The sequence below is a fragment of the Pan troglodytes genome, chromosome 5, assembly GCF_028858775.2.
Source record: "Pan troglodytes isolate AG18354 chromosome 5, NHGRI_mPanTro3-v2.0_pri, whole genome shotgun sequence".
In the NCBI taxonomy this organism is placed as follows: domain Eukaryota; kingdom Metazoa; phylum Chordata; class Mammalia; order Primates; family Hominidae; genus Pan; species Pan troglodytes.
This window is the reverse complement of record NC_072403.2, coordinates 13,080,252-13,103,111: the sequence shown is the minus strand read 5'-3', so window position 1 is coordinate 13,103,111 and position 22,860 is coordinate 13,080,252. Positions and strand designations below refer to the sequence as shown.

Sequence of the window (22,860 nt, the reverse complement as noted above, 5' to 3'; positions counted from 1 at the left end):
TGTAAGATGTTTACTGCTGCCTTAACGAAATGTATCTCCTTGGCCGAAGCAAGGCCTAAAAGCAGTTAGAACTGACAATTTGAACCAGTTGTTGAATATGTAAAGCACAGTAGAAAAAGATTAAAATATACTTTATTAACTAAAATACAAAGAAATAGAAATAATTTGTGAAAAAAAAAAGGAATAATGTCAATGTATACAACCAGAGAACACAGCACCTATATAATTACACAGGGCCAAAGAATGTCTATGTGAGAAAAACAAAACAGAAGTGAAAATCCTAACATTAATGCTATCACCTTTGGATAAGACCATGTTTCAAGAGCAGAAGAATGAGAAATTAAACAGTTACTTATAAATACTCTTCAATACCACATTGTAAAGTTTGGTTTTGACAGTTTCCCTTAAATTCAGTTTTAAAAATTAAGTTTTATATTATAATATAGTTGACAAATTAAAATTGTATATGTACAGTGTACAGGTGAGGTTTTGATACATGTATACATTGTGAAATGGTTAAATCAAGCTAACATATCTATAACCTCATATATTTATTTTTTGTTATGAGAACATTTAAGATCTATCTTAAGTTCTAAACTGAAGACATTATTTGTGCATAAAGCTCAAAAAGAAAAAATATAATGACTTAGGAAATAATAAAACTTTCTAACTTCAACCCAATTTAAAGGAAAATTTGGAAGTCACATGTTTGAGAATATAAAAAAAAAGTGTGCAAAACCAAGCCACAAAAACAATTCCCCCTTTAATAAAGTAAAATACTTGCACTTATTCAGGATCCCTAGACCAACAGTTTGAGCAAATTAAAACCTTATTTCTGAAACTTACATTTGAAAAAATGTAAGTTGGGTCAAAGAAATTCTAGTGTGGACAAAATGGTGGTATTTAAAGCAAAAATTTGGCCTATGCAAAAAAAAAAAAAAAAGAAAAAAAAAAAGAAAAAAAGGCTGCAGTGATGTACACTGGTCGCCGGCAGAGTGGGCTGCAGAGGCCAGTTGTATCTAACAGTTGTGCTCAAAACAACAAATGGTGCATTCATAAACTGCAAAAGCAGAGGCTGTTCAGAGGCTGTAAAGTCTGCACCCGAATGATGAGCGGCCGACTTTGCTGTTGTTCCACAGAAAGGGAGTGAAAAAAAAGGACTGAATTCAGTTAGAAGCACAGGCTGTCACTTCAGCGGTGGCAAAACGGTCTAGATAAAGAGGCCCCAAGCACCATTTACTCTCTTCCAACAGGAGCTGGGTCTAATGATAATTGAGTCAACACCTCTACCTAAGATAATACTGCAAGAGCCAGTGTCGGGGGAAAGCCCAACTAGAAACCAGAACGTGCACCTCCCCACACCCTTCTTGGTTTAAGAAAACATTCAGCACCACAAAACGCATAGTCTCAGACCAAGGGAGTGAACGACCATAGCCTGATTACCTGTGACACTGCCTCTCCATGCCCTTAACAAAAGAAACATCTGGTACCAGCTACTCAGCATCCCTGAAAACTGTCAGAGTTCCAACTTCTTAAAAAATTAATGAGCCGCATTTACACCTGCCAGTGCTGAAGGCCCATCAGGGCTAGCATAGGAACCACAATGCCTCACTTAATAGAAAACACTCGGGTTTGCAGCAAGCAAGCAAGCCAGCCAGCATCAGATGGGAGAATTTCCTTATGTATCATTTCCTAACCCTTTTAGCTGTATTTTCCCCAAAAATCCCAGTGGCTCAAATGTATTCATTTGTCTCAAGACAAGTTTCCAACACAAATGTAAAAGTGACCTGTTTCTAACGCAGTTTTGAAAGCTTTATTAGGGCTTTGTATTTGCATCGCCTGGGAAGCTTCCAATGCCCCAGCCAATGGTTCATGCTCCACCAGAACCTCCTGGAGTGGGGTCCCAGCATGTGTAGAAGAGAAAAGTTATCCCCCCATGAAGAATGAAGAATCACTATTGGGAGAAAAGCGACCACCAAAGGTGGTGCAGCAAAAGTGAGGTAAGTCTCGAAGTGGAGAGAGGGGGTGCCACGTAAAGTCACTGAACTCATTCTAGGGTCCTAGAGTGGCCGGTGCTGGGGTCCTCCCTGCCCGGCCTTGGGGCAGAAGTCAGTGCCCTGGCTTGGTAAGCTGGCCCCACGTGGTTCCGCCCATCACATGGCTGCAGAGGCGCCAGCTCATGAAGCGGGCCTGCTGGGGGTCAAGCCTGACCCCACGAACTGTCTCAGACTAAGGCAGGGCACACTCAGCAAGGCGCCTGGCAGCAGGCAACCTTTAGCCACCGGAACAGCCTGATGGTTACCAAACAGTGACCTGCTGCCCTCACTGGTGATGTACTTCCAGTACAGAACATCGAGAAACTGTCAAGTCCTGGAGGGAGACTTGACACCGAGGGCAGGCGGGAGGACACAAGGGCGTCCAGCTTTGCGGGGGGACAGGCACCCGGTGGTGCCGAGGGCAGCGCAGCTGGGAAGGGCATGGGAGCCGGCTCTCGGAGGAGGGTGTAAAAGCGGAAGCCACGAGAACTGGCTGGGTTTTGTGTGGTCCTCCACCTCCATTCTCAGAAAAATAGCCTTTTTTTTTTTTTTTAATTAAGACGGAGTTTCACTCTTGTTGCCCAGGCTGGAGTGCAGTGGCGCGATCTCGGCTCACTGCAACCTCCACCTCCCAAGTTCAAGCGATTCTCCTGCCTCAACCTCCTGAGTAGCTGGGATCACAGGCGCACGCCACCACGCCCAGCTAATTTTTGTATTTTTTTAGTACAGACGGGGTTTCACCATGTTGGCCAGGCTGGTCTCGAACTCCTGACCTCAGATGATCCGCCTGCCTGGGCCTCCCAAATTGCTGGAATTACGAGCGTGAGCCTATGGGCGAGGGCCACCGCTCCCGGCCCAGAAAACGGCTCCTTTTAGAAAGGAGAGGCAATTATCCAGCCCTCTGCGGAAAGGGCCAGAAAGGCCCTGCTTCCTGGCCCGGCCACCCGGCTGCCCGTTCTCCTGGGCTGTGTCCTACACACGCCCGGCTCCTTCCAGGTTCACTTTGCCGCAGGCAAGTGTCTGCACCCCTCCTCCTCGTCAAAAAAGGCTTTAAGGAGCATTTTCTAGATACGTGGTTTTTCTTTTAAACAAAAGTGTTTGGAGCTACCCATCATGAAATACCCTGCTACATGTTTTTTATTCTGAAATAGCCATCGGGGAAGCCAAATGTTTCAATGGGGACTTATTTGGGGAAATAATTACATAATGCGAGAGGGCATGCTCATGTCTATGCAAATCTTGTGAAAATTTAAAAGTGGTCACAGGCTAAATGCCCTCTAGCCAAAAAAGGCGGGGGGGCGGGCACGGGTTCGCTCCAAGCACACTCATCTTCTAATCTTTCCCTAAGAGGAATTTATTATTTTTAAGGAGCTGAGTTGCTAAAGGCATCTCTGAAGAGCTCTGGTTGTTCATTAGGTTGTGTCCCCAGCGGCCGTGCCCTTCGCAACTGAGGAAAGTGCGGCAAGATCCGCTGGAAGACGCGGCTCTACTCACAGGGGAACGACAGCGCGAACGAACACCGAGCCCCGCCCCGCCCCGCCCCCGCCAGCCCGCCAGCCAATCGGCGCCCGCCGCCCTGACTGATGGCCTCGCTACCCGCCCACCGGACACCCACCGCGGGAGCCCTGGGGGCGGCCCGAGGGGGCCCCTGCGGCCGTGGAGCCCTGACGCGGGCAGTCGGCTGCCCGGTCCCAGCCTGAGGAGGGCACAGACAGACCCTCGAGGCCCTGGGAGGGCCGCCGGCCGCCTTCAGCTGTGGGAACACAACTCTACTCAGACCGTGTTCCCGAGGCACAATGGCTGCCCGCCTCTGAGGGAAGGCACCCGCAGTTTTCCCCTCGCCCCTCCCCAGAAACAGAACAGGGTGAAAAGGCCGTCCGGGGCGGGGCACGGGTCACCCACGCTGGCGCTCGGGGGCCAGCGCGCGCGAGCCACCACACGAAGCCTGGCGCGTGCAAGCCCACCTGCGAGCAGGACCAAGTCCACTTTCAAGTTTAGGGACACCACCCTAAGGAACAACTCTTGTTCTATCTTCGCAACTTTCCACTTCAGCCTTAGTCATGGGGCAGATCCCGAACCCGCTGTCCAGCTAAGGAGTAAAAGGCGAGGACCAGCGGCTTCAAACCTATTGGATCGGAGGGGCAGGAGGAGAATAATTTTTGTCAGTAATTTCTTAAATGTTCGTGTCCTTTTCTCTAAAAATAAGTACAGATCACATTCCTGTTTTCGAAAATGATAGGCAAAAGTTGGGGAACATTACATGATATCCAAAACACGTTTATTCTATATCTGTGTTTCAGATTTCATCTTAGCACTTGGCTTACGAGTTACTGTGCTAACTCCAGAAACGAAATAGATTATCAGAAGGCAATCCTGAAAAATCTTTGAGAAAGAGAAAAAGGATATCCCTATAAAATTCAAAGGAGTCTTAAGAATCACCACGATAAGTGTTGCATTACGTCTTTGATAGGGCCTTGAGAATCTTTCATCCTAGAAGGCAGCCCTGAATAAAACTTTTTTTAATTGAAAGAAAAAAAAAACCATGTTTTAAAGTCACTTGCCTTGCCAATCAGCATCTGAACAAATGTTTTAGCTTCAGTACATACGAAAGCTGGCAAAGAAGCCGTGTGGCAGGCCCACATAAAGAGATTTAAAGTGTGAAGCCTGATGGTCTTTCCCCTAAATTCTCAATAATCAAAAAAAATTCAAAATCCATGTGACCTTGGACTCTCTCATTTTCATCTGTCTCTTGCAGTACACTCTCTTTGCTAACCATTCAGCACACTGCAAGCTCTGATAAAAGTAGTTAATGTTTACTGAAACCTGCGCATGAACTGTACTAAACCTGATAGGAATGAAAAAGGCAAAGTTCTGTTAACAGCATCTATGTACAATAAAAAGGGTGGGTGGGGGAAAGGACCAAGAAGGAATTTTTTTTCTAGTCGGAATCTAAAAGTTCTGACTGATAAAATATAAATTTCCAAAGTCTAATGAATTGAGTCAATATATATCACCAATTAAAAGATACTTGTAATCTATTTTATCTTTTTGGAAAATTTTGAACACAAATATACCTGAATGATTTTACAGATATTGTTTTTACAGAACTTAAATCTGTTTATATTTCATATTCTCATACTTTTTTTTGAAGGCCCAACTACCTGATCAATAACCAATTCAGTTATATTGTCGAATATTTATTCATTTGAATAGCTACACATAGGTTATAGCAGAACTATTTTATGCAAAAATAAATTTAACATTTCAACAGTTATCTAAAATATTTTTCTCCCCTTAACTCCAAATGTAAAGTTAACTTCAGTCAAACCAGATCTTTAATTTTAACATTTACCATTACATTCAAAGTATATTGAGTTAAACATCAGAACCTACTGATATTTTTAACTTACTGATACTGTCTTTTCCTCCCATTTCTACACTATCCCTTTTTCTCCAATTACCTCAGTTAAAATAAAATTTCAACTTACAAACATATACATACACACACTGTACCCAGAACAGGATGCTCTCAGGTGTTTGAAGCCAACTTTCTCTCTCCCCCATCCCCCCTCCCGCCTTTGCTTAAAGGGCAGCAATAGAACCAGTCACCTTGGAAACAAACATCACTCAGTGTTTGCAGAACAAACAATGGTACCTTTTCAGCCAGTACCAGGCAGGCAGGGCAAGGGGCAGCCAAGCAATTCTGGGCCTTACAGGAGTGTTAACATATTGTATTCATTCAGTGCACGAAAAAGTAGTTCGGCACTAAAAGTGAAATGTTCTCACATGTGTGAACCTTTGGCTAGAAACCATACACAAAAGTGAGTAAGGTTTAGAGTCAAATAAGGCTACCTACTAGTTAGAAAAAAAACTTTTCATTATTTTTGTAATTGTTTTACGTAACTCATGAATAAGGTAAACTATACTCTTGTTACGGAGGATTACCTTCTCCAGCAACTAGGAACAAGTTACTTTTAAAAACAAAACAAAAAAAAGTGTCATCTAATTGCTCCCATGAAACAATCATATTCATGTCACTTTTGTCCCAATATGCTAGCATATATTGATTTTTAAATGTGTATACTGGTGGGTGCCTTAACCCACTTGTGAATTTCTGGTATTAATAAAGAAATATGAGTGTGAGCTAGAAAACTGTCAATTTTCAGAGCACTGTTTAAAACAGGGCCAAACAGATACATAAATCTATAAGAGCTTTGGATAACCACCACCACTTTGACCTTGGATTACAATTACTAAACTTTCATTTTCTGAAGACTTACAAAAGCTAATCATTTGGCGGTAGCTCAAGTTTGAGGGGAGATTCTTTTGTTACTGTTTTTAAAAAGCTCAACTGGATAGTTAATTTAAAAAATATTCAAGTGTCTTTCAGATCCTTCAGAATGAAACTTCAAAATGTTCAACGTAAGTAACAGTTTCCTCCCTATTCTGGGTGTGTGCCGAAGTTTTCCTTCCCACCAATTAAGAGAGAAGGCTGGGCCCAACTGAATTATTTGGACAGGAGTTTGATGTCAGTTAAATACCACAGTAACTGGCATTTTCTATCACCTCCAGACTAAAGGACAAATGCCTAATTAACATGGACCAACATGCAGCTTAAACTGGAAAAGTGCCTGTCCTTTTTCTTTCTTTTCTTTTTTTCTGAAAGATTTAGGTCTTTAACATCCTTGAGTTAAAGTGCACAAAGGGTGTCTAATGCCATCTGACTGAGGTGTAAAAGTCTAATTAACTAATGCTTTTTGCAGTGATAGTAAATCAGTTAACATTATTAATCTTCCTGACTGGGCATAAGTGAGTGAGGAGGGCTATTGAAAAGGAGCTAAACAGTTAGACTGGGTACCCTTGAAAAAGAAAAGGAACTCTGAAAGTGATGACTGATGATACTGAAAATAACTGAGAAATACTTAAAATCCAACCGCTCGCCGGGCCTACCACCAGGCAAGAGACTCTGAAAGCTGAGGCTGCAGCTCCAGGGCAGGGAGAGGAAGAGGAGGAGCTAGGCGGCCGTGAAATGACTCTCATCTCCCATCCTTCCCTCCCAGCATCACCGAGAGAGACACGACTCTCACGTGCTGGAGGCTTCCCTGCCTTAAATTAACGCTGTACCTTTCCAACTAATGTTTTCAGTAGACCAAACAAAAGTTTGGAGTAGTTTGAGCAAATGACTCCAACAGTGGAGCCAGTTAGGCTAGTTTCAATTCATCAACAACTATCTTAGCATCTGGCTTCTTAGTTTCATCTGCCTATGTGTTTGGCATCCAAAAATGCACATGCATATCATACTCATGTTAGCAAACCATACTTTATCAAAGGCACTTCCTGCATGTAAACATCTGAAGAGAAAAGGCCAACAGCCAAACAATTTCTGTACCAGGGCTTGGTCTGTCTGTCCTGAGACAATGGCAGTAACTGCAGTCATGCCCTCCACCCTCTTTTCTGGATTCCAACCCTCTATTCCCTGCCTCCCTGTACCCGAGTCTATAAGGCAGCTCCTTCCCTGGGGGCTCAGGGGGGAAGGGAGAGGCATCAGGTCTAGCAGGCACTCTCTTGGTCCCTTGCCTGCTCCTGCCGCCTCCACCCAGGCCTTCCCAGGAAAGCCAGGGCACAGGACTGCTCAACTCCTGACAGCAGCTGGATGTGACGAGTTAGCTCTGGGCTTTGGGGAGGGAACTCCCAATGCTGAGGCACTCCCGTCGCCAGATCCTGGGTGATGACCCTAAACCCAGCAAGCTTCCTCCATCTTCTCGAAGAACATCTCAAAGGAGCAGAGTTGGAAAGGGAAGTGAAAGAGGGAGGCCAGGTGCCGCGGTGGCTTCATCTTTTCCCCTCCTCAATATTTCTATCAAGTTTCTGTTTCACTGCCACCTCACATAAGGGGGATAGGAACCTATGCATACCTTTTTAATAAAATTCTGAGGCAAACACAACACGTTTGGTTAACGACGGGCTTTCACAAGCCACCTGATAATAAAGAACTCTTGAAAACATCAGGCTTCAGAACTCAGTTCATCCTGAATAAAGATATTTGTGCTTTATTTATTGTTTTAAATGTCTTTAGAGGCTGTTGTTACTTTGCACACCATTATACCTAAAAATCACCTCTTCTGTTCAAAAAGGTAGGTTCAAGAGAAAACTTTTCATTTGTACTCCTAAGTTTATTATATATTCATGACCTCCTCCTCAAATAATGTCTCAGGCTGAGGGTAGTGGCTCATGCCTGTAATCCCAACACTTTGGGAAGCTGAGGATAGAGGATTGCTGGAGCCCAGGAGTTCGAGACTGGCCTGGGCAACACAGCAAGACCTTATCTCTATTTAAAAATAAATAAATAAATAACATCTCTTACAAAATCCTGTTTACTATTATCTCCATATTGCCTAGCCATTGGGATCTGAAGCTACTGAAGGGGGGAGAAATCCTAGCCAATTAAACAATTCTTCAAAACAAACTAAAATCCTTAAGATATAATTTATAACTCATTTCTACTTTTTAAAATACGGGCATTACTGACATCTATAAACAAAGGCAAGAGAGAAGGTGCAGATGAAGTCCCTTTTCAAATCAAACTTCTACTCAAATCAGAATTGTAAAATTATTTTAGAATTCTTAAAGTTTGGTGGGTTTTTCCCCCCCAGAAACCTGTGTGAGGTCAGTTCCATCAAAAGTCATCATCACCCCTGATCACCTCCTCAGACATGGGAATCTCACTCAGCTGAGACCAACAGTTGGAGGCGGTACTGGTCCCATTGTACAGATGGTCACAGCCCTTTAATTGAGGTCAGCTGACTTGCTTAGTCATATGCCACCTCTCTCACCAGGTCCACCACAGGACAGTAATTTCTCCCTGCCTGTGTAGTAAAAATCCAGCTTTAGTATCAGCAGAAAATCCAAACAATGTGATCTTCCCAAATCCCATTCTTTCCTGGGCTCAGTTGATCTGTACTTACTGTCTACCTGTTTTGCTAAGTCCCCTAGAGCAACTTGAAAGGGCTATAAAAGCTTGAAATAAACATCATGTTAAATGTTTTTGAAAATATACAGATGGCACATAAAACTTAAACGGAATACCTGCTCCCAATCTCAACTCCTAGACAAAGGTAGAATACTAGGATGCTTTTCCTGTAGCTAACAAGCACATCAGAAATGAGGCAGTCACCTCCCCTGCCTGCATCTTGGAGAGTTAAGTGGTGCAAGAATGCTGCTGTTGTCAGAACCAGAAAAACAGCAATGCAAGAGGCATCAACTGTGGAATGACCACAACTAAGCCACTAGACCCCATTTGAAAAAAAGGAAAATGGAACCACAAGAGAATGAAGTCAGGTTTTTCAGAAAGGTCTCAATCTACCAGCTGGTCTTTTGGCTGCTGCCCTGCCTAAAAGCAGCTTTCAGAATGCTTAGAATTTCCCTGGATTTACGGTCCTAATCCTTTATATGGTACTTTCCAATAGCTTCCATCTTTACAAAGGTTTTTGTTTACATTTACTGATTAAAAAGAAAGAAAATGCTGCCCATGGGTATCATTGTGTCACCTCCTAAGAAGGCACAAGGAAGATAATTCTACCCATTTTAGAGATGGAAAAACCAAGGTGTGAAGTATATCTTTTTCTATTTTAATCATAATCAAGGTTGGGCTTGCATTCAGGACCTTACGTTTGTTAGTCTCCTAGCTAACAAACCCAGTCCTCTCTCTAATAGATCACAGTAGATTAATTAAAAGGGCCAAGGGAGAGTCATTAAGTATGTCCAAATGTTTCTTACAATCTGGCTGATTGCATTCTCTTCCCCAATTGAATTCTTTGAAATGATGAGGAAAATGAGGTGATATCAAGGGCTGCTCTGGAAACCGTTCAGTGTATGAACAGGTGGAAGAAAATATATCTTCCTAACTTGTCATACAGTGGCGTTTAGCTCTAGAGTTAACAGAACTCCACTTGCGGTTCAGAACTAGTCTAATCATTATTTTCCTGACATTAGACTTTAGGGTTACATATGCAGGATCTGTCTTCCTCTAGGGCAGGGGCCCTCCAGGGAGCTATTTCAAGGGATCCACTTATTCATTTGCTCATCAAGCATCTAGAAATCAATTAAATTTACACATATATGTACAATTATTTTGCAAGTATATGAAAATGCTGCTGTATTTAATAAAGATAAGTGCCACTAAAATGTTTGATAGAGTTTTTCTATCATTAGAGCTTCTCAACAGAATCTAAAAAAATAATTAAAATCATACTTGGTCTGGAAATTTTTTACATTAAAAGAGTACCTTACATTTAAAAAGATTGGGAATAATTGCTCTAGAATGTCCAAATAACATGACATTGATTAAAGAGAAACATCCAGTAAAAATACAACCACAGATAAAGGACACATCACATCATTCCTAACATTCACAACACAGTGCCCTATGTAAGAGAACAAACACCTTCCTCTCAAGAGAGGCCAACCCTCTAGCGAAAGGACTTTTTGAACTGCTCAATTTGTTTTTCATCAGTAACCCTCACGGGTTTGGGGTAATAAGACAGATCACATGCTATCCAAAAATAAACACACACATTTTGTCAGTTCAGTATTTTCCTCTTTAAAATAAATATCTGATGAACTACGTATTCACAATTTACCATAAAAAGTTTAATACTATGTTGGTTTCATGTAACCTAGAAGATAGGTTCCTTCACTCACACAATGAGTGCCCAGGGAATGCAAAATAATTATAACATTAGCCTATGACCCTGCCCCCCAAAATTATGCCACATCAAAATGTGATTTTCATGTTCAAGAATATTTGAATATACCAAAAAAGACTTGTCATATCATATTAAAATTTTAAAACATATGGTATAAAGACATGTACAAAAATGGGTTTTTTTTATTGTCCACAATAAATCCCATTTTTGTAATATGTGTATATATCCATAGAAAACCACCTAAAAGGAAATAGTAAAGTATCAACAATGGTTATCTCTGACTTGTGGGCATAAACAATTTTACTTTCCTTTTTCCTTTTTGCATCATTAGATGTTTTTTCCTTTGGGTTCATTTATAATTCTTCTATTATGGGCATAGGTGCAGTGAAATAATTAAAATTCTGATGAAAAAATAATTTTTAATCCTTAGGACTATTTACTTTATAATCTTAATTTAGGATAACTTGTTTTTTCTTCATATTCCTTCTTATTATGTACAATGAATAAGAACATTCATTCATTCATTCATTTACTTATTTAGAGATGGAGTCTCACAATGTTGCCCAGGCTGATTTCAAACTCCTAGGTTCAAGCGATCCTCCTGCCTCAGCCTCCCAAGTGGCTGGGACTTCCCGGGTGTGCCATGGTGCCTGGCTAAGAACATTTTATGATGGGTAAAAAACAATGTTTAAACAGTCCTGATTTTGATGTATTGGCTCTTGGTGGATTATTGATACAATTTGCTACTAACATCATAGTAGGAATAATTGTGGCACCACCACAAAAGTTCATACAAGCCCGTCCAGGCACCTGGATTTGGCAGGGTGAGCTGATGTCTAAGAGAATGTGACATGCAAGTCCAGAGTTCCACATCAAGCCTGCCCCCTGCATCTCTCCAGGCCTCACTTTCCTCACCTGTAAGCTAAGGAGGTATAAGGAAAAGAAACGAACCATGCTTCCCTGAGGCCCCTTCCAGTGCAATGCTCTACGATTGTAAACAGGGAAAATGCAAATATCATTTAATCAAATCTTGCCAGTCATAACCCATTTGTCGACTTGCTCAGGATAGATGTGAACTCATATCACCAATTTGACTACTTGTATTGCTTGATGGATAGTATAGCAAAGACAGAAACACTGGATTAATTAAACATGTTTTTAAAAGGTTTCCATGGCTCACAAATTTTCAAGTTTCCTTATCTGTGTGGCAACCCTACCCAAAATGAGGGCACATGCAGAAAAGAAGCTCCAACCACAACAAACACAGTCACTTACTGAATGTTGACATTGTATACCAGACACTGGGTATTTATAGTGTGTTATATTACACTCTACAATCCCATCACTTAGGTCTAATGACTTCCATTTTATACCTGTAAAAAAAAAAAAATCTGTTAAAAAAAAAAAAAGATCTGTGTGTGAAGAGCAAAAGCTGTTTTCAACAATGGTGCATGCCTATGGGCAAGACACCCAACTGCTCTGTGTCAATATCGCCACCTGTGAAACAGGTCAAATAACCCCTACCTCATTCATTCCTTCAACAAATACTGACTGAGCACCTAGTATGTGCCAGGCACTATGGCAAGTGCTTGGGAGGCATCAGTGAATAAAATGCTTAAAAAGAACAAAAAGTGGCTGGGCGTGGTGGCTCATGTCTCTAATCCCACCACTTTAGAAGGCCGAGGTGGATGGATCGCTTGAGGCCCAGGAGACCAGACTGGGCAACACAGTAAAACCCAATCTCGGCTGGGCACGGTGGCTCACATCTGCAATCCCAGCACTTTGGAAGGCCGAGGCAGGTGGATCACCTGAGGTCAGGAGTTCGAGTCCAGCCTGACCAACATGATGAAACCCTGTCTCTACTAAAAATACAAAAATTGGCCAGGCATGGTGGCGCATGCCTGTAATCCCAGCTACTTCGGAGGCTGAGGCAGGAGAATCGCTTGAACCCGGGAGGCAGAGGTTGCAGTGAGCCGAGATTGCACCATTGTACTCCAGCCTGGGCAACAAGAGCAAAACTCTGTCTCAAACAAACAAACCAAAAAACCCCGATCTTTACTAAGAATACAAAAACTAGCTGGGAGTGGTGGCATGTGCCTGTAGTCCCAGCTACTTGGGAGGCTGAGGCACGACAATCACAGGAACCCAGGAGGTGAAGGTTGCAGTGAGCCAAGATCACACCACTGCACTCCAGCCTGGATGACAGAGGAGACTCTGTCTCCAAAAAAAAAAAAAAAAAAAAAGTCCTCAAGGAGCTTAACCTATAGTACATTATCTCCCTTTCTTCCCCCATTTAAAAATGGACAAAGCATTAGAAAACAAATCCAATAGAAGCCATCAGCTTTGGCCGGGCGTGTGGCTTACACTTGTAATCCTACCACTTTGGGAGGCAGAGATGGGAGGATCCCTTGAGGCCAGGAGTTCGAGAAGCTATCAGCTTTGTCAGCCCAAAAGTGGATATTTTTACTTAAAAAACAAATGCAGAAGTGAAAAGATGAAGAGCACTTGTATTGGAGTACACTGCCCTGGGTTTGAATTCAGACTCCCTCACTAACTAGCTAGAGTAACCTTGGGCAAGTTATTTAAACTAAGCCCCAGCTTCCTCATCTGTAAACAGAAATAACAGTGAACTTTTAAGTTGATGCAAAGATTAAATCAGATGAAATACAGACTGCAAGAGGTATAATGCCTCCTGTACATTAAGTTAGGTAACTGAAAAGATTAGGGTGACCTCCCCAAATGCCACCTTCCAAATCTGCAAAATGAGGATAATTATACCAATTTAATAGGACTGTTGTGAGGACTATGAAGATAATGCACAGAAAGCATTTACCATGACTGGCATACGATGGTACATATTTGCTTCTTAGAAATGAGTATTGGCCGGGCGCGGTGGCTCACGCCTGCAATCCCAGCACTTTGGGAGGCCGACGTGGATGGATCGCAAGGTCAGGAGATCGAGACCACGGTGAAACCCCGTCTCTACTAAAAATACAAAAAATTAGCCGGGCGCAGTGGCGGGCGCCTGTAGTCCCACCTACTCCGGAGGCTGAGGCAGGAGAATGGTGTGAACCCGGGAGGCGGAGCTTGCAGTGAGCCGAGATCGCGCCACTGCCCTCCAGCCTGGGCGACAGAGCGAGACTCCGTCTCAAAAAAAAAAAAAAAAAAAGGCATGACTATTAACAGTCAGGAGCAGTGGCTCACGCCTGTAATCCCAGCACTTTGGGAGGCCGAGGTGGGTGGATCATGAGGTCAGAAGTTTGAGACCAGCCTGGCTGACATGGTAAAACCCCATCTCTACTAAACATACAAAAGTTAGCTGGGTGTGGTGGCAGGTGCTTATAAGCCCAGCTACTCGGGAGACTAAGGCAGGAGAATTGCTTGAACCCAGGAGGCAGAGGTTGCAGTGAGCCAAGATCACGCCATGGCACTCCAGCCTGCGTGACAGAGCAAGACTCCATCTCGAAAAAAAAAAAAGAAATGACTACTAACAAAAGTAAATGGGGAGGGTAGGCATGGCAGCTTTCACTAGTGAACCCCATGACTAAAGCTATAGAGAAAGAGCTGGGAAAAGCAATTCTGGGGAAGAACACTATGCCCCCAAGACCAGGCACCAGGCAGAGACTCCCAGCAGAGAGTTTGCCCACACAGTGGGATCAGATGCAGGTGGTTGTGAAATGACAAATGCAACCAAATCTGAGTCACCCAGGGTGACGTCCAGAGCGCGTGGATTACGGCAGCCTTGGCTTCGGTTGCCTCTCTTTCAGGCGCTTCCAGCTTACCAGAGGCCTGAAAGAGCAAAGGAGAGGAATGGAAAGGGATTTACTACTACTACTTTGCAGGTTTTTAGAGGAAGGAGTGTTGGCTATGGAGGATAAAAATGATTTGGAGGAATTATCAGTAAAAGTCATTTATCCAGACTTGCTCTTGCCCCCAATGAGGGCAGGTGAAGGCACTCCTTGTCTCCTTTTGGGCTGAGGCAGAGAACAGCAACAGGCAAAGACAGCAAGACTCCAAAATTGAGTGAGGGAGGGGAGAGTCAGTAGAGTGGGCTCAAGTGCCACACTACAACACCTGGGACCACAAGTAGGTTCACTAGCTCACGGTGCTCTGGGCCAGGTGTCCTGACTGACCCGTAGCTCCACTCAACAGACTGCTGGAAAGCTCTTGGCCCTACCTTCAGTAAACCAGAGGTCTTGGTATATACACCCGTCTACCAACATTATAAACAAGATAAATCAGTTCCGTAAACAAGCACCCAAAAGGGGCCTACCAGACCAAAGGGACATGAACCAAAACTTTCTATGTCAGGGCTAAAGTGGAACCCAGGTTCCCTGCTGCCCGGCTGCACCTTTCCGACAACAGGATGTTACCCCTCTCGAAGGTGGCTCACCTGGAATTGGTAACCACAAAGTCAAATATCAAGCAAAGTATGTGATTCAGCTTTTCAACAAGTCTATGGCTGTAAAGAAATAAAGCTTCGCTATGTGTGTACATCACTGCAGTGGCTTTAGGCAATTCAGATATCCTGGGTGCTGCCTCTTGGTTCATCCTGTACGAGCTGCCATGGGAGGCACTCTCTGCCTCAGGCCAAAAAGCAAACAGTGAAGTGAGCCACGGCAGTCACTCAAAGCACAGACACACAAACCACATGCCCACTGTTGAGGGTGTCTCCAAGGCCTAAGCAGGCCAACTGTCACTTCTCTACTCAAAAACTTTGGACTCCCTACCACTTAAATTAAGAAGAAAAGGTCAAATCCTGCCCCACCTTCCACCTTGCCCCACTATCCCTCCAACCCATCTTCTCAGACACCTTCCTCAACGCCACATTACACTGTAAACTCAAAACCAACCTGCTTTCCCGCTGGGCTCTCAGCCCCTACTTGTGCTTTTCCTAGAAGTGCAGACCCACTCCTGCGAGCTTCTGTGAGCCTTGGCCTTCCCATGGGAACTTGGCTCAGGGTCCACATGGCATAAGAATTCCTTTCATAATGTCAACTCCCCAAAGGCAAGAACCACCAAACTCCACCATGCCTAAACCTAGCATCCTAAGCACAGCAATTGCTCAATTAAGAGTATTTCAGATGAAGCTGGAGGTATTCAAATAACGTGTTAAGCTCAAAAGCATAACTTTTTTTTTGAGACGGAGTCTCACTGTTGCCCAAGCTGGAGTGCAGTGGCCCGATCTCAGCTCACTGCAACCTCCGCCTCCCGGATTCACGCAATTCTCCTGTCTCAGCTTCCCGAGTTGCTGGAATTACAGGTGCCCACCACCACACCTGGCTAATTTTTCTATTTTTAATAGAGATGGGGTTTCACCATATTGGCCAGGCTGGTCTCGAACTCCTGAAGTCAGGTGATCTGCCCGCCTTGGCCTCCTAAAGTGCTGGGATTACAGGTGTGAGCCACCACGCCCGGCCCCAAGACAAACAAATTGAGTCGAGTGGTAGAAACTCTCCAGGTATCACCGTATATTGAGATTATCTAAAAGAACTCCTCTTAAAGCCTGCCATAAAGCTTCCTGGTCATGTGTCACTGGCTGCATGATCTCAGAAACAGGAGCATCTCTAAGCCTCAGTTTCCTGTCTTTAAAAAGGAGAAAATAACAGCTACACCTCATGAAGTTGTTGAGATGATTACACACAGAGACATACATGGTGCTCTGCTTCCCCAAAGTAGTGTGCCCTGGTCGAACCCACTAAAAGCAGCACTTTCAGACACTGCCTCCAACCCAGCTCCCCTCCAGGTCCCCCAAAAGCTCCACTTCAGCTTACCAGAATCCTACTTCCTCCTGCACAATCTCAAATGCGAGAACACATGAAAAAACAAAACTAAACAAAAAATGTTCGCCAACAATTCGGAAAATCATAAAATGAAACAATCTGTTTTCAGTGATGGAAATGATTGAGGTATGTGTTCTGTCCAACCCACCAAGTTTACAGGAGGCCTACCCCCATTTTGCGCAACCCTCCCGTCCAAGTCCCTTAGTCCATGAGTACAAGCTTTGAAATGTATAAAGTCAGGCTATAAAAAATTCGTATTTCTTCCCCAGAGGACTCTGAAAACCTGAGAGTACAAGGCAATGTTGTGCCTCTACAATAATTACTACACCATTAATTGTCTTTGGGGCCTGCAGTCTGACTTCCTTCACATCCACTCTAACTTTTCAGGCCTCGGGCACATGATGCTCCTTTGTTGGCTGTTTCAGCTGCAGTGAAGGGGGTAGATCCAAGCAGAGGACCAGGAACGTCTGAGGGGCAGAGCCGTGACCCAGATGAGGGCACATGCTCTGCAGGTGAGCAGCGAGCTGGCAACTGCTGTAAGGCAGCTCCACCTTTTGAACAGATTCTATTTCCACGAGACGCTGCCAGCCCCTAAAGCCATCATCCACAGAGTCATCAAGACAGCAAATTAGCTGGCCCTCTGCTCACACCCTGTCCCACCCTGCAGTCACTCCCAACTGACACACCAAACTCGTGGTTACGAGGAATACATTGTCCCAGTTCAGCTCCCAGTGTCCATCCTCAATAGTTTTGAGAAAAGAGTCCCTCTCCTCTAAAGAATTCCAATCTCTAATGACCTTAAATAAGTACCAATTAGTACAACACAATTAGGGAAGTCTAAACATTGTTGAATTATATTTGCTGAAAATAAATGTTCCCACCTTTCCACTATCATTTAACAAGGCTTCAGAAGGCAGCCCACATATCCTGGGTTGAAAAATCTCTTGTAAAAAAAAAAGGGAAGAAGTTATTCTGTTAAAGAGAATACCAAATTCCAAGTTCACACTGCAGTTTGCTAAACACCTTGTCTTCTCTCCGACTTAAATTTTCTAAAGGGTTAGCAGTTCTCTGAACCACAGAGCTGCTCACATCACAGTCCTGCTCCAAAGCATTTGATGGCTCACAACAGACTCCACCACCGAGCCCCCGTCCATTTTTCCAGGGCCAACACTTCTCATCATTCCAACTCAATACAACATGCCTAAGCCCTATCCTCTAGTCACACTCCACTTTTTGCCCTACCCTGTCCTCAACTAAGCCTCATATTTTCATACTCCAGGGCCTGTACTTAAGCTGCTCTTTTTGCCTAGAAGGACGTTTTCCTTCCCCACATCGTCCTGCTCCACGTGACAAGCCCTGCACATTTGAGAGCATCACTTCCTCTTCTTTTCCCAACCACTTCCCACTTGCAGGCCCCTCCACTTGTCCTTGCTGGTTATGAGGCACTGACGAGTTTTAGGGCAGGGACCATGTTTTACCCATCCTTGCATTTCCAGAGCCTGGTACCCAGGGCAGGTGTCAAGAAACGGTTCTTGATGCAGGCTTGCTGACGGTGATATTCCACAGATGGGAAAAAAGGAGCCCAGAATGCTGGCCTCCTAATCCAGATTGCTTCTCAGTATTATTTTGCTGAAACTACCCAGCTGCTGTGAGCAAAATAACAATGATAATAACAGTAGCAAATAGAGAAGATAGGTCAGTTATAACTGAGCTGGTAGCACACAAGACGTAATTCTCTGTTACTAGTTTCAAAACAGTCCTGCCAGCAGTGGCTCATGCCTGTAATCGCAGCACTTTGGGAGGCGGAGGCAGGCAGATCACCTGAGGTCAGGAGTTTAAGACCAGCCTGACCAATACGATGAAACCCCATCTCTACTAAAAATAAAAAAATCAGCTAGATGTGGTGGCGTGTGCTTGTAATCACAGCTACTAGGGAGGCTAAGACAGGAGAATCGCTTGAACCTGGGAGGCGGAGGTTGTAGTGCACTCCAGCCTGGGCAACAAGAATGGGTGGGGGGGAATCAAGGCCGGGCGCAGTGGCTCACGCCTGTAATCCCAGCACTTTGGGACGCCAAGGCGGGCAGATCACGAGGTCAGCAGTTCAAGGCCAGCCTGACCAACATAGTGAAACCCAGCCTCTACTAAAAATACAAAAATTAGCTGGGTGTGGTGGTGCGCACCTGTAATCCCAGCTACTCAGGAGGCTGAGGCAGGAGAATCACTTGAACCCGGGAGGTGGAGGTTGCAGTGAGCCGAGATCATGCCACTGCACTCCAGCTTGGGCGACACAGCAAGACTCCGTCTCAAAACAAACAAACAAACAAACAAACAAAAAACAGTCCTTCTCCGCAGACAGGAAGAGGCAGGAAACAGACCTTGAAGTACTTACCGTAATTCAATATCTGCCAGTTCCATAACTTGCTCTGATGCCCTCACAAAGGAGCAAGGCACACTGGGGACCCCCATCCCAAACACACTCTAAGAGACAGGACAGCCTCCTCTCATTGCCCTCCAGTCCACACGGCTCTTCCTGCTTGAAAAGTAAAACAACAAAGAAACAACACCTCCCAGAGGCTATCACACTTGAGCACTGCCACATGTCACTGGGCCTCTTACAATCACCCCAATACCAGTTCTGAGGCAAAACCTTGAGTTTCCATATCACGTAAAATAATAAACTATTATAAAACAACAATGGACCTGTTCTCAAGGCACTGGCCCTACCCAATGCAAAACTAAATTCCCAAATGCTTATAGAGCTTAGAGTCTCTTCAAAAGTAGGCAACCTGTGAGTCTGAAACAGGGCTGAGTACTTTCAGGGAGGTTAAAAGTGGTGCCCACATGAAAGGTTTCAAGAGACAGGAGAGGCCCCCCCATTAACCACATGGAGGACTAGCAGAAGCCTGGAGTCCAAGGCCCCACTCTTCCACTTCTGGGACATTTCCCACCAAGCAAAAGATCATCTCTGTTCTACACTCTAACCTTTCCAAGGGGAACAGGGTGACAATTCCATACTTGGCAGAATTTGTCCAGTGTTTCACCCTACCTCTCCACCAGGTCTTTCCCTGACAGTCTTATGCTTTAGTGTCTTGTTGACCTCCCTTCTATAAGGGCTCCCAAATTCCAGTCACCTGGTTTGTGTACTAACACCACCTTTGCAAACCCCTCACTTCCACAAAACACTGAATCTCCCTTCTGACCATCACAGAAGTGAAGCTCTAGCTTATGTTGTCAAATACCAGCTAGAATAAGCTGTTCCACTGGTAAGCTGTAATCTGCTGTTTCCACAAGCCAGAACAGTTTTCCCCTCGATGTGCCTCACAAGGAAGGATCTGCACACAGCAGGTTTTCAGTGAGTTCTTGTTTGGTGAATGGATCATGTCTCTATGACAGGTAGTCTGCCAGAGGTCAGAAGCACAGCTCAGAGTCACACTTCACAGTTTGAGCCCTACTAGCTAGCTGCTTCTCTGGGTCTCAATTTCCTCATCTGAATCATGGGGATAACAACTGCATCTACATCATGGGGTCAGAGAATTGTTGTGATGAATGAATGAGATGATGCATGAAAGGAATTTAGGCGGCTGGTAACTAGTACAGGCTCAATAAATGTTAGATCTTATGACTGCTGCTTCTACTGCCACCATGCTGGGAGTATTTCTACATGAAAAGCCTAACAACCAACAAAGGGTGAAAACTAAATTATAACAATGGAGTCCTATGGAGTAATCCAGCATGGGCAGAAGAGAAACCGAAATGCCTAACTTCTGGTGTATCTGATTTAAAGCAAATACAGGCAGGCCTGGCCCAGGGATGTTTTTCACCAAAGGTGGTCTGTTACTTGAATGCTGGGAGTTGAACTTATTTAAAAGTACTCTAGACAGATTAATTTGTAATATAACCACTTGCAGTTTCTGGTGTTTAGGACTGGATTTCTGTGTACTCAGTTTCCTGAAGAGACACAAGAGGCAATGCTAGCTACCATGAGACTTCTAGAGACAAGCTGGCCAAATGAGCCCTTCCAAAATTCCACTTCCTGCAAAGATAACAATGACATAAATCATGATCTCTAAATATAATAATTTGGCCAATGCTAACCACACCACCTCCCCAATACACATATACTCCCCCGCTTTTCTTGAGCACACCACAAAAGGAACACATGACCACACAGCATCTACTCTCCAGGGCAGAATGGAAGGACAAAGGCATAAAGCAAGCCTCAGAACACACAGGCCACCGTGTTTGCCACATCTATATCAAGAACTGCTTAAATAAAAAATAAAATCAACGACAAAACTCTCAGACGGGTGACCACCCCGGTCCCAGAGCTTACTACCGCAACAGGACCAAACATGGATACACTCTCTTTCTAAAGCAGAGTGTCCACTTTCCTGAGGAAAAAGTAATTTTTATACCATGTATCCCAACGCCGCATTCTTAGCAAGATGACAGGCCTTTGGGTACACGAAGAAGGGACATATCACAGATACCCTTAAGACACATCACATGAGGCAGGGCGCGGTGGCTCACACCTGTAATCCCAGCACTTTGGGAGGCTGAGGCAGGTGGATCACGATGTCAGGAGATTGAGACCATCCTGGCTAACACAGTGAAACCCCATCTCTATTAAAAATACAAAAAACTTAGCCGGGCATGGTGGCGGGCGCCTGTAGTCCCAGCTACTCGGGAGGCTGAGGCAGGAGAATGGTGTGAACCCAGGAGGCGGAGCTTGCAGTGAGCTGAGGTCACGCCACTGCACCCCAGCCTGGGCGACAGAGCAAGACTCCATCTCCAAAAAAAAAAAAAAAAAAGACACATCACATGGCCTGGCCTAACTGATGCCACTCTGAACTTCTCTGAGAAAACCTCACTAAAATTCCAAAACATGTATTTATTTATTAACTTATTTCAGTAATCTCCTCAGGTCCTCAGGAGCTTTATGTAAAATACGTTCAACTTTCGGCCAGGCGTGGTGGCTCACGCCTGTAATCCTAGCACTTCGGGAGGCTGAGACGGGCGGACTGCCTGAACTCGGGAGTTCGAGACCAGCCTGGGCAACACAGTGAAACCCTGTCTCCACTAAAATACAAAAAATTAGCCAGCCGTGGCGGTGCGCGCCTGTACAGAGTCCCAGCTCCTCAGGAGGCTGAGACAGGAGAATCGCTTGAACCCGGGAGGTGGAAGTTGCAGTGAGACGAGATTGCGCCATTGTACTCCAGCCTGGGCAACAGAGTGAGACTCTGTCTCCAAAAAAAAAAAAAAAAAAACGCATTCAACTTCATTCACAGATGATGCAACAGATTGTCTAACATATCCAGAAAACAGCCGTATGTAAGACATGCCAAGACCCCACAGCCTAGAGAAACCAACAAACCAGGGCCCCGAGGGGCAACACCATGGTGAGGCAAAAACACAAATGTTTAAGGTAAAACACATTACCCAACAGAGGGTATGTGTGGTCACCACTATCCAGCACTCTTCAAAATAAGTAGCTGTGGATGGGTTATCCAAAAGTGAGCTGATACACGCTTGTCAGCAGAAACTGGTTTCTAAATGTATTATCACCACCAATTTTGGATATTCATAACAAGGCAATTATCTAGTATGCTGTATTTATAACACACTTCTCATTTGACCTCTAAATCTACACATCTGCCTAGGTCACATTGAAGTGAAAGACTCCAAGTTGTTTGTAGAGTACCTTAAAATTTAAATTTTCAAAAATACGCTTAAGTCCAGTTTTCAAAGATTTCTTCCCAGCCATCTCCTCACCAAGCTATTCCAATCAGAAAAAGTGAGGAGTAGAAGGTCTTTGTTGAGTTTTGTTCCCATCTATTCAATTCATCTGGCCAAATACAGGGTTGGGCCAGGTGCGGTGGCTCATGCCTGTAATCCCAGCACTTTGGGAGGCCAAAGCAGGAGGATCACTTGAATCCAAGAGTTCGAGACCAGCCTGGGCAACATAGTAAAACCCCACCTCTACAAAAATTTTAAAAATTAGCCAGGCATGGTGGTGCCTGCCTGTAGTCCCAGCTACTCAGGAGGCTGAGGTAGGAAGATCACTGGAACCCGGGAGGTCGAGACTGCAGTGATCCGTGATCACAACACTGGACTCCAGTATGGGTGACACAACAAAACTCCATCCCTTAAAAAAGAAAAAAAAAAAAAAAATGAGAGAGAGATGGAAATTCACGTTCTCCTCAGTATACTACCTGGGGCCCAAAGGAATGTTCAGGTTATATCCATCAGGGTTGATACCTTATAAAAGAGAAGCTTCTTTGGAGCATGCTCACCTGAGGTTTTGATGAGTTATTCGGATGATATTAGAGAAAAGCA

At 44.3% G+C, this 22,860-nt stretch overlaps 1 protein-coding gene across 13 annotated transcripts in view; it reads right to left on the bottom strand.

Annotated features, from left to right (window-relative positions):
- Nucleotides 1-22,860, bottom strand: part of RREB1 (ras responsive element binding protein 1) — a 143,905-nt gene that overhangs the window by 106,610 nt on the left and 14,435 nt on the right. The window contains exons 1-2 of one of the 13 annotated variants that reach the window (XM_063812073.1): nucleotides 5,539-5,643; nucleotides 4,001-4,161 (exon numbers count right to left, since the gene is read on the bottom strand). The exons of 9 other annotated variants lie outside the window; for them this stretch is intronic. The gene's annotated coding sequence lies outside the window, so the exon portion shown is untranslated. Of the gene's footprint in view, nucleotides 1-4,000; nucleotides 4,162-5,524; nucleotides 5,644-22,860 lie in introns of those variants that run through there. 3 more of the 13 variants (XM_063812070.1, XM_009450453.5, XM_063812069.1) reach the window with 3 other exon arrangements.